Source organism: Typopeltis vanoorti, chromosome 3, assembly GCF_054136105.1.
Source record: "Typopeltis vanoorti isolate ZY-2024b chromosome 3, IOZ_Tvanoo_1.0, whole genome shotgun sequence".
Taxonomy (NCBI): domain Eukaryota; kingdom Metazoa; phylum Arthropoda; class Arachnida; order Uropygi; family Thelyphonidae; genus Typopeltis; species Typopeltis vanoorti.
The window spans coordinates 125,430,001-125,442,066 of NC_143551.1; the positions used below are offsets into that span (position 1 = coordinate 125,430,001).

The following is a 12,066-nucleotide window of genomic DNA, read 5'->3' on the forward strand; positions in this document are numbered from 1 at the left end:
TGCATAGTTTTTTATGTATAAAGTTGTGCATAAATTTGAAGTATAATGCACAGCAAGATATTTCATTAGGTGCTCTCGCTTGCTTAGTGATTAGAAATTTCAAATACAAATAAACTTGAGTTAATTAATACTTGGACAGGTGTAGAAAAATTTAACTGCTACTAGTATGTTCTACTAGCCTAGGTGCACCATCATTTTCAGTTTTAGCTAAGAAACTCTTGTCTCTTAATCATGAATGATAATATTTATATTAACATTACTATTATAGTAATTTATGTCTTCAGAGAAAGATGTTCTATTGCCCTATCAAGATGTTCCAACTTGACAGGATTCATTATTAATCGATGAAACTCAGTATAAAGTCTGCCTTTTAAAAATGCTAACATGGAATTGTACAATAGTATATTATAAATACTAGTACGGTAAGTTGATTTTGATTTTTTTTTATGGATATGATAAGATAGTAGCAAGTGTATCTTTAAATTGCCAGCCTGATTGGTCAAGTGGTTGTATACCTACTCTCCAACCATTGGACTGTGAGTTCATATCCCACCGTGGGTATGGGTGATTGTAAATGTCATTAGATGGTAAATGAATTTTATTGTCCAGAGTAAGACCAATGCCCTGCTTTGAAGTGACTTGAAGACAGCTCTGTTTAGTAGAGCAGTGTTTCTCAAATGGTGTGTCACAGGAGAGCCATATGTGTGTGGGATCCCAGTACTTGAGGCACTTTAGCCTGTTTATCAGGTACTGTCTGCTTGTGAACAGACAGCATAGCGACAATTATTTGCAATTCAGATTCACATGAAAACAGGTGATTCATCATACCCATTGCCATTATATCTAGTATGTGGTAAAACACTTGCAAACACTTGCAAAAGTAAGTTAAAAAAGATATCTTGACACAAAACATTCATTGGTATCAAACAAAGATGTACAGTTTTTCTTTTATGTTTGCAAGACCAGAACATTGAGCAAATGCAGCTTATGGCTGGCATAACAAAAGTTTCTGAGAAAGCACACTGCAAGCCAGCTATCTTGTTGCAAAGGCCACACAACCACACACAATAGCTAAATTTCTGATAATGCTGTGCTGTCAATAAATAATTATGTTGGGTGAAGCTGCTGCTGCTAAAGAAGTTGCAAAAGTTCTTTTACCTGACAGTATGACCAGTTGCCAAATGCATTGTAATAGAATTTGAATATTGTCAGTGTAGTGTAAGCTGTGCAATAGTATAAATTTACAGTTAATTACATGAGATTCTAGCATTAAGAACACAGGTGTGGCACAACAAAATTTGCATTGCCAACTGTGTAAAGTCTGAAAAAGTTTGAGAACCATTTAGAGCACAGTTTCTAGATTAACGTGCCTACCCACAGTACTCAATGCCCTAAGCTAAGCTAAATTCTTTTGTTATTAGTCCTTTTAACTTGATAAGCATTACTTATACTGCATGCCCCAACAATTTCAATATCTTTTTTTCAAGACTGTTTCACTCTTGTCAGAAACTTCTTTTCAAAAACTTTGACTTTTTTGTAAGATTAGCTAATATAGTTCTCTAAACTAAATTATGCTGTCAGCATAATTTTTTGGGATGGGGGGGGGGGGCATTTGTTGTTGGCTTGTTGGAAATTAGGAAAATAGCAGTAATTTTCCAGTTTCAGCCAGTATTAGGAGACAATTATATTATAATCCTTGCAGTACAAAATTAAAGCATTAATCCTAATTATATAAACTAATCATCTTGTATCAATTTACACCGAATTCTTGAGAAAAAAATTAACCTCAAATACTAACAGTTGTCATATTAGCTTATACCATAGTGGAAGCAGCCCAAAACATATAATCATTGTCCATAATGTGTACTTGAAATGATGGCTGCGTTCCCTCACATTCATGTCCCTCTCATTCATTTCTCATCCATTAATTACTTCCATATACAACAAACCAACATTAATATGTTTAAATACTGCCATATTACATATCAAATATCTTATTAAACCACTGTTCTCCATATGAATTTATACAGAATTTATCAGTAATTATAATTATTCACAATGCATCCATCATTAGGTCTTTGTGTTTATGTGTTTGTATTTGGTTAATGTGTACTTGAATATGATGGCTGCGTTCCCTCACATTTATGTCTCTCTCATTCACTTCTCATCCATTACTTACTTCCATATACAACAAATCAACATTAATATGTTAAAATAGTGCCATATTACATATCAAATATCTTATTAAATCACTGTTCTCCATATGAATTTATATAGAATTTATCAGTAATTATAATTATTTACAATACATCCATCATTAGGTCTTTGCTAATTGACACTTATCTAACATTCAGAAACAGTAAACTATCAGTCAGCAATATTACCATTCAACAGCACACCAGGAAACAATTTTATTATAATATCAATGGTCTCAGTATGATTAAAATGCTAATCCTAATTATATAAATTTGTCTTTCTAGATCAACTAATACATATACTTTTTATTATATTAATATATTCCTTGAATGTAACTACATAATGACTGTCATTCAAAATTTATCAGTAATAACAATTAGTAATATCCATAATCATCTAATTATTAACTGATCTATCTGATGTCTAAAACACATTAATTTATCAAATCCCAGTTTCAACAGTACTAGGTGACATACTATAATAATCCTTGTAGTACAAAATGATTAACGAATTAATCATAATTATATAAACTAATCATCTTGTATCAAACACACATGCACATACACTTTTTTTTTCAATTATTCTATTCATGACCTGTATTCACAACACTTAGAGGAAGACTATTCCATAATTTTTCCACCATAACTGTAAAAAAATAAAAAATTCCTGTTCATTGTCTTTATTATATCCTTGCGAGCAGGTCGAGGCTTAGTCAAGTGCAATAGAGACCCAGTATCTAAATTTGTTATGAACTACTTTATAAACTTCATTTAAGTTTCCTCTTCTCTTTGTGTTAGTTAAACTCAATAAATGACTCTTTATCAACTAAGTTACTTAAGTATCCATCAACATACTTAGTGAACTTCCTCTCTATACCTTCAACTTTTTTTAATGTTCATTAGAAATCTGGTTGACCAAGGCTGACCTGACTAGAGACTTGTATAAGGGTATCAACACTTTCTTCTTCCTGCAGGTTGAAACTTCTTTTAATCATGCCAACAATATTCTGTGCTTTACTACTTGTCTTACCAGTAAATTGCATTTCCAGATTAAATTTTAATCCCCACTTTCACTCTTGAAATCATTCTGAAGAGACTTGAAATTATCTGGATAATTTACTATTCTACCTAATTTTACATCTACAGCAAAGAGAGAAATATTACAACTAATGCCTAAATCATTAATAAACGTTGAATAATAAAGATCGCAAAACTGAATTCTGCAGACTTCTCCTAGCCATCTGGCTGCTGGAAGTTTCTCATTTAAACACCACTTCTTTGCTTCCTAATAACCAATCATTTATTCATTTAGCTAAAAAATCATCGATACCCATTGACCCATATGTGGAACACTATTATTAAAAGCTTTGCTGAAATCTCTAAGTAAATTATATGTCAAGTCTTATTCTGATGTTAATGTTAAATCTGATATTTAACATGAATTTAACTACTTAATTTAATCTACTACCCTAGCAGGTTCACAACATGTTGCTTTAAAAAGCTGTCTTGAGCTGACTCTAAAAATTGTTACCAGTTCTCTTTACTGTTGTTTCATTTATTTGTTCGGTATCCCGAATATTAAAATTGCCCTTTACTGATACTTTACCTTACTTTTTCTCAACTCATTGAATAACTGGACCATAATGCCATTTCTAGATTGCCCACTGCAATAACATGCTTCCACTTTTAATTTAAATCTGTGTTAATCATACACCATGCTGTTTCAAATTCATCTCTGCTACATGTAACCACACATTTAATGAAAGAAATTTCAAAAAAAAAAAAAAAAACTTTCAAAATTTATATTCTTCCATATGAGTATTATTACTCATATGGAAGGATATACTCCCTTCCTCATTTTCCTACTTGGTCTTGCTTTCTCCTGATAACATTATAATTATCAAGAACCTCTCCATTAAGCCAAGTTTCTGTAACTCCTATTATATATCAGCTACTAATTTAAACAAACAGAACTTAATTTTTAAAATTTTTGCATTAGTGTAAAAGAGTCTTGTTTCTCTGGTGCAGAAATTAATAATGACAGTGATGTTGTCAGGATGTAGAAAGGTAAGGTGAAAGAATTAATTGTTTTCATTAGTTTTAATGACCTGAGAGGTGAGAAGTATTCTGTAAGAGATGGTGTCAATGGGTTATTGGAAGAAGTGAAAATAGAAGAGTGAAGATTGCAAGTCTTGTTACCATGTTGTGATAGAGGCGAGCTGAGGAAGAGGGCATCGATAGCAAATGAATCAATACCCAGATTATGCAGAAGAAACTGTAGAATTTTGGGGGCCTGTGGTTTGAATTTGAAGGGTAGAAGGCTTTATATAATACTGACAAACTGCACTTAATTGGATTTGGAGTGAGAAAAATGAACTGCCATTATTTATCATTACAGTGCTTTACTTGAAAACAATAAATCTCACACACACTTCAAGCAAAACAAGTAAGTTTTTTGTATCATTAATACATTTAAATTAAATTACAGCTATCAGTTTCAATAAATTAATTTTATAATCAAATCAGTGCATTCATTTAATTCAATATTAACCTTACCATGTATTCATAGAAGAATTTCATTAACAAAGCTGTTAATTATAAACAAATTAAAATTGGCATAATTTAATTAAATTATATCACATCCATACATCTTATTCTTTACCTATGCAATTGTAATATAGTATTGTCCTAAGTATTTTCACAGCTCACAAACATGAATTAGCTTAGCATAGTAAAATACTTGAACATTTTACATAACGAAAAGGCTTTTTAATATTGTTAGATAAAAAAATACAATTATCTTGCAAAGATAATCAGACAAAAGATTGAGTACAACGTGAAAAGTGAGCCTAGCTATACAGCGAGTGCTACCCACTTTCTTGTTTTTGTGAATTTTATTGTCTTTCTTATTAAAATTGTTTATGGATAATTTATATTATTTCGTCCTTCATTATTAATAAACAAAATAAAACATAAACTGAGTTGTGTTGTAGCATAGAAAAGGATATTTCTTTATAATTAATTACATTTAATGTGTAGTGAACATTAAAAGGTGTCATAACATTAAGTTTTTTAAAATGTCCCACAACGATATTTATATAAAGTAGACCAATACTTTGGGCGAGTAAAATTTTTTCTGACTACTAGATATAAGTTATATTTCTTGAGTCCTGGTTATAGGCATAGTGAGGCTCTGCTAGCAGCAGGTAATGTAGTTACAGGGATAAAGCATCCTGAGTATTTAGGAAGCTTTAGTTTTTAAGGGTTTATTATTTTAAGTAAGGATAGAGAAGATAGGATAAGAGGAGGGGTACTGCAGATGAATTGCAGCCAAAAAGAGTAGGAAACAGGCAGGTGAACAGCATTTCTTATGATGCAGTCTAGTGTGAGTTGAGACCAAGAGGACAAAATATATGGTGGTTTGCTGTTATAGACCAGGGGGTTTTCCATCAGCAAAGTAGTAGAATGAGTAGTTATTATGGGGGGGGGGGACTTCAGCTGGAAAGAAGGAAATGAAATTTATACATCTGCTTTGAGATATTACTTGAGGCATGTTATGGAGGGTCATCATGGTTATGAATAGGATCAGAAGAGCTATTCATAACCATGATGACCACTTTGCGGCCAAATGGAGAGAGAGAGCAATCATGCACTTTTGACCTGGGAGGTTGCAAAATGCAAAATTTTCTGCACATGTGGAGCTACAAGGCAGGTGATGGCGTAAACACCTGCATGGGAGATAGTCGAGATATCTGGAAGAAGCAATACCAGATTGTATACCCAAGATCAAGACAGTATATCAGATAGGCATTAGGTAGATGAGTAGTGTTATTAAGTAGGAGCTACAAAAAAGAAAGTGTTGTGGAGGATAAATAAGGAGAAAGGTTACTGGCTAGCTCACGAGCAGTACAAGAGTCAGGTAAGAAAAGTAACCAAACATGGTAAGGAAGGCAAAATCAAATTATAAGAAGAAATGCCAAAGGAAATCTCAAACGTTCAGCTAGTTCTTTTCTCCTCCATAACATGCCAGATGTTCAGCTAGTTCTTTTCAAAAACTTTTGCTTTTTTGTAAGATTAGCTAATATAGTTCTCTAAACTAAATTATGCTGTCAGCATTTATAACCTTCAACCTTCATTTATAACCTTTATAACTCACACCAGTCCCTGTTACTGCTGTGACAGGGACTGGTGTGAGAATAGAAGTGGGTGAATTAGAGGTTCTTAGGATATTGCAGAATCTCAGCGTAAATGCTGCCGTAGGATTAGATGAGAAGTTAGCTTGGGTTTTACAAGAATATGCAATGGAACTGGCAGTGCCTCTGACTAGGCTGTTGAAGCCTTGCCTCTAGCAGAGTGACAAGGGAGTGAAAAGATGGCAAAATTCCTTTGCATGAAAAAGTCTCTAAGACTGCGGTAACAAATTATAGACCAATCAGTAGCTCAGGAGTGGTAGTAAAGGTAGTTGAAAAGTTGGTCAAACAGAAAATTCAGGAATCGGTGGATAAGAATATGATGTTCGGTGAGGGGCAGCATGGCTTTGTGAATGGTCAAGCATTCTTTAGTAATTTACTAACTTTTTATAATAGTGACAGCTGAGTTGAATTAAAGGGAATGGCTATACGATAATATTGCTGGATTTTGCAAAGGGATTTGATGGACTATGACATGGGACTCTCTTATGCAACGTAGAACAAATAAGGATGGATATGAAACTGGTTATATGAATATGGTAGTAGCTGATGAACAAATACCAAAAAGTAGTAATTGGGGAGCAGGATTAAAGGAGAAAGCAGATGACCAGTGGTGAGTGGAATGCTCCTGTGAGGAAACATCGAAAGTTTGTGGCTTGTACAAGTGTTGGTTGATAGGTGCAAAAGAGAGATATTATTATTAAGAGAGACCTCCAGGGAGTCAGTGACTCATCGAGGGAGGCCACATACTACACACACACACACACACCAGCTATCATACTTATTCTTGAATTCATTCACACTGCTTGCACTCATAACATCCAATGGCAATCCATGCCAATTCACGCACCACCCTCTGAGAGAAAAATCTAACTCTCGCACCCCTCTTGCGGACTTAATTCTCAGCTTCCAAGGATGCCCTCTCGTCCTTTCCCACCCTCATTGAAATCCTGTATGACCCTTTCAGAAGTTTGTAAGTCTCAATCATATCACCCCTCTTTCTTCTGTTTGCTAGTGTCTGCAGTCTATAAATTCTCAATCTGTCTTCATAATCAGTATTCCGCAATCCTGATATCATTTTAGCACTCTCCTTTGTACTCTCTCCAATATATCAGAATCACAACGGAAACTAGGAGACCAGAAGGTCTTGTAAAGAGGCAAAATAACATCCTTATCTTTACATGTCAACGTTCGTTTCAGCATTGCAATTATCTTTTAAGTTGTATTTGCAATCTTTGCCACATGGCCCCTAAACTTCAACATCCTATCTATTAACACTCCAAGATCCCTAGCCTCATCAGTTTCTTCTGGCCTAATCCCACCAATATAATATGACATTGGATATCTAATCATGCCGAAGTGAATGACTTTACTGACATTGAACTGACACCCATTTTCCCATGCCCACAATTCCAGCCTATTCAAATCATTCTGCAAAGACTGCATATCAGCAGCTTCCTGATTACCCTACCTATCTTTGCATCATCATCAGCAAATAACTGTATGTCGCTTGTCAAAATCCTTCCCAATATCATTAATGTACAGATTGAATAATAGTGGACCAAGCAATGATCCTTGTGGTACACCCACTTGTTAACTTAATTCTTGCAGACTCGGATCCTCCGTATACCACTTTTTGATATCTGTCAGTAAGCCATCCTCTTATCCATGCTAATATTATATAACCCAAACCCATTTTCTCCAATTTATGCAGCAGTCTGCCATGCTGTATTATATCAAAAGCCTTAGCAAAATCCAAAAGTATCATGGTGTATCCATTCCCCTCGTCTAGTTCAATGGTAACATTGTTATAGAATGTGAGCAAGTTGCGAAAACATGACCTTCCCTTAGTAAACCCATTTTGTTCATTGCAAAGTAGAGATTCACTGTCAACCCATTTCTGAATGCAGGCCCTAACCAATTTTTCCAAAATCTTCATCACTCCTGAGATACTAATTGGTCGATAGTTGGATAAATCAGTCTTTGCATCACCCTTGTGCAATGGAATTACCATACATTCCTTCCATTCCTGCAGAATCTTCCCTGTTCTGAGACTCATATTAAACATCCTGGTCAAAGGAATGGCCAGTTCAGTTGAACACTCTTTTAGCACACGTGCTGATATTCTATCAGTCCCTATTGATGAATTCTTATTCAGTTTGTGCAACAGCTCTAATATCTTGGCCTCACACAACTGCGTTTCTTCATCTAGTGAAAAGGTAACGGTGAGCTGAATGTTGCGTTCACCAGGTTGATAGCTTTTAAAGAAATGGGCACTCATTAACTGAACAACCTCTTCTGCATCTGTAACCCTCACGCCATCTGGATTTAGAAGAGTTATTCTTTCATATTCGTTTTTTTCTTTTACTTTTTACTTGCAGCATATCGATAGAATTCTTGTGGGTTGTCCTTAACACGCAGTTTCTTTTCATAATTAGACTTTGCTTTCCGTACAACAGTTGTGACTATTCTAGCCTGCTGCTTATACCTTTCATAACAGACATCATCCTTATGCAAACTGTATTCCTTTCACATCGTCCTTTTCTTATGAATCTCTTGCTTAATAAGATTACACATCCATTTGACTCCTACTCTATTTATTCTTCGAACTCTCGGAACACATTCTGATATCATATCATTTAAGTATTGTTTAAATGCTTCCCATGTTGATATTCTTTCCATCCAGCAACCGATCCCATTTCACTGAACTCCGTATACTCCTCATTTGGTCATAATTTCCTACTTTGCTACATGGTTACAAGAAAAGGTTAGAAAACATTACATGCTGTAGTTCAGCATGTAACCTTTTCTGAATGGAACATTGAGAAACTTAGTCACTTCCCAAGTGAGTAACCGCATGATCACTGGCAGAATAGTTACGTCTTTAACTGAAATGCCCTCTGACACTATAATTAAATCTAACACTCTTTGACCTTGAGTTCCTTCTGTCACATGCTGCTTGAGGAAATTGTCCCGCAACAGCTCAATAAATGCATTTTCATTCTTCTCATGAGACTCTACTGCTACCCAATGAATATTTGGATAATTAAAGTTTCCCATTATGATTACTCTTTTCATGCTCACCTTTTCTATTTGGTGATGCATTTCTTCATCACGAGCAACCGATCCATCAGGTCTGTAAAAACACTCCACTATGTAATTTGTCTTGTTAGATTCCATCTCACACCAAATGGCTTCAAACTCACTAGGAAATATTACTACATTAATAGGTCTCAACTCTAACTGGATTTAAGTCATCCAATATCATTAGCTGCACCCTCTCCTCTCCTATCCACTCTATCTTTCCTAAAAATACTGTACCCATGACACTCGATATCAGCTAGTAGGTCTGATTTTGATAGCCAGGTCTCACTAATTCCTACAATCTGAGGTCGCAAAATATTGACTAAGGCAACAAACTCTACCCCTTTGTTTCTGATACTCCTAGCATTCGTGAACAGACATAATAATCTACCTGCATGTTCTTTTGTATACTCTTGTTTGCAGTCTGCCTGACACAGTTGGACATCTTGCAGATCTATGCACATATCTATGCACACATATGATGGGGCCGAACCAGACGAACACAAACCTGAAATCATTCTCGTCTCGTCAACATTTCCATGACAAAGCCCATTCCTGTCATTAACACAGTTATATACCATTGTTGCTCTTACACTCACATTCACACCATAACTCCCTTTATAATTTAGTTTCCCTGACTCTCTGTGTTAGGTCTCATACCAGTTATTAGTTTTTCCAGACTCCTGATACCAAGTGCATTCAGGTGTAGGCCATCCCTCTTACATAAATCCCATCTTCCCTCAAACTCATTCCACACATCCAAAAACTCACATCCATTCCTTCTACATAGCCTACATATTCCTTCTACAACTATGATGGCAAATGCATCAAATCGTTTGCCATCATAGCCCTTCTTTTTAATTCATTTTTATCATATCGAGATAAAATACTAACGATTTTCACTCTTCACTCTCGCCTCTTCCAGCAATCCTTTCATGTCCTCTCTCATACTGAACTTATCCCCAGTTAAATCGTTCGTACCTACTACAACTACGATTTTGTTTACTTTTCTTTTCTGGTTTTGAATTATAGGTAACCCTTGTACAATGCGGTTTTGATATAATGCTGTCTACGAATTGTAATAACCCTTGTTTGACTTGGTAATTATACAACGCGGGTTCGACAAAAACATGGTCTACAAATTGTAGAAATCCTTTATCTTTTCATATATTTTTCACCCCGCGAATTAAAAATCAAATTTTATCTTCGTTAAATTTGCGTCTGCCCATATCGTGTATGTAGTTATAAGTAGTGAATTTATATTAGGGGAAATACCCTTTAGCATGCATGTACATCATGTTCACCATATAAAGTGTTTGTTGTTGAAAGTTATCTTCGTTTTCTGCCAGGAAAAAGCATTAAAAATGATAAGTGTGTCAATCTGAAGCCGAGCACTTTATTTTCTGGTGAGTTACAATATGTAATGCTTTTTTATGTAAAAATTTTATTTTTATAGTAATGGCCACTTAGAGGGCTTTTGCTATTTGGTTGAAAACAAAACGAGTGAATTAAATGATGGGGAAATAGATTTAAATGAGGAGAAACTGGTACAATTAATAGATGACGTCGAACCAAAAGGTGGAGAAAGTTCTGCTGAAGATTCTGATTGTGATGAATCAGTTAAAGAATTCAGTTTAAAGAAATTAGCAGAAGGATTGGACTTAGCAAGAAAGTTAGGAAGTTATTTTACGGATAACGGATAATGATCCCTCAATGGAGCGCTCTGGAAAATTCACAAGCCAGTTGGATATTGTTTAGCTCCATATTATGAACTTAATAAAAAAATTGCAGCATAGTAGTAGTAAGCAAAGTCTTATTACTGACTTCTTGATAACTAAACCAGCCGAAGTATGCAATGAGAATTATACAAATGATGTCCAAGAGATTTCAAGTGATGAAGATGTCTGGCCACTCGTAAATAAAGAACATCTACGGAATGTTCGTTTTGAATAGAGTGATGACGATTAAAAATTTTTAATTTTCGCTCCAGGAAAACTCAGTGTTATAACTATCTAATCTATAGCATGTTTTATTATAGAGTCACCATACCAAATAACTTCTTTCTTTTTACTGATATGATAGAAACATTTAAGTTACTTAAAAGGTTTATAGAATTAAAACAAGAAGTCATCCCTTAAAGTTAAGAGTATGGTTAGTAAGGGTTTAAGGACTGGATTTTTTTTTTTTTTTTTTTTTTTTTTTTTTTGTGATGAATGAATGCAATGGGTTTGCCAAAGTCAGTTTCGAATGCTTTGTCTATTAATGAGTTCAAGGAGAGATATGATAGATATTTCATGGATAGTTTAGGTCTTCCACGGTGCGTCTTCAGACTCATGAAGGTGCCCACATAATAGCAATAATGTTAAATTCCTCAGATCCTAATTTGAAGACATACTTTCCTTGTTATTCCCCTTATGATCTGGCCAGCTCAGTCATGCTATAGTCCCTTTAACCAATTTACTGCCATTGCTCTGATCATACATTCTTCACAATTGAATCTAGCCATAACACTTAGGCCGTTAACGACCTGAGTTATGCCTGGGTTTTGCAGTGAGAATGAGTTAAGAACTTGAAATGGATTTTTCATAAGCAATTCC

General features: G+C 34.8%; 1 protein-coding gene across 1 annotated transcript in view; it reads left to right on the forward strand.

Moving 5' to 3' along the window:
- LOC150108539 (protein TRIR) overlaps positions 1-12,066 on the forward strand; it is a 44,268-nt gene that overhangs the window by 1,189 nt on the left and 31,013 nt on the right. The window lies entirely within an intron of this gene.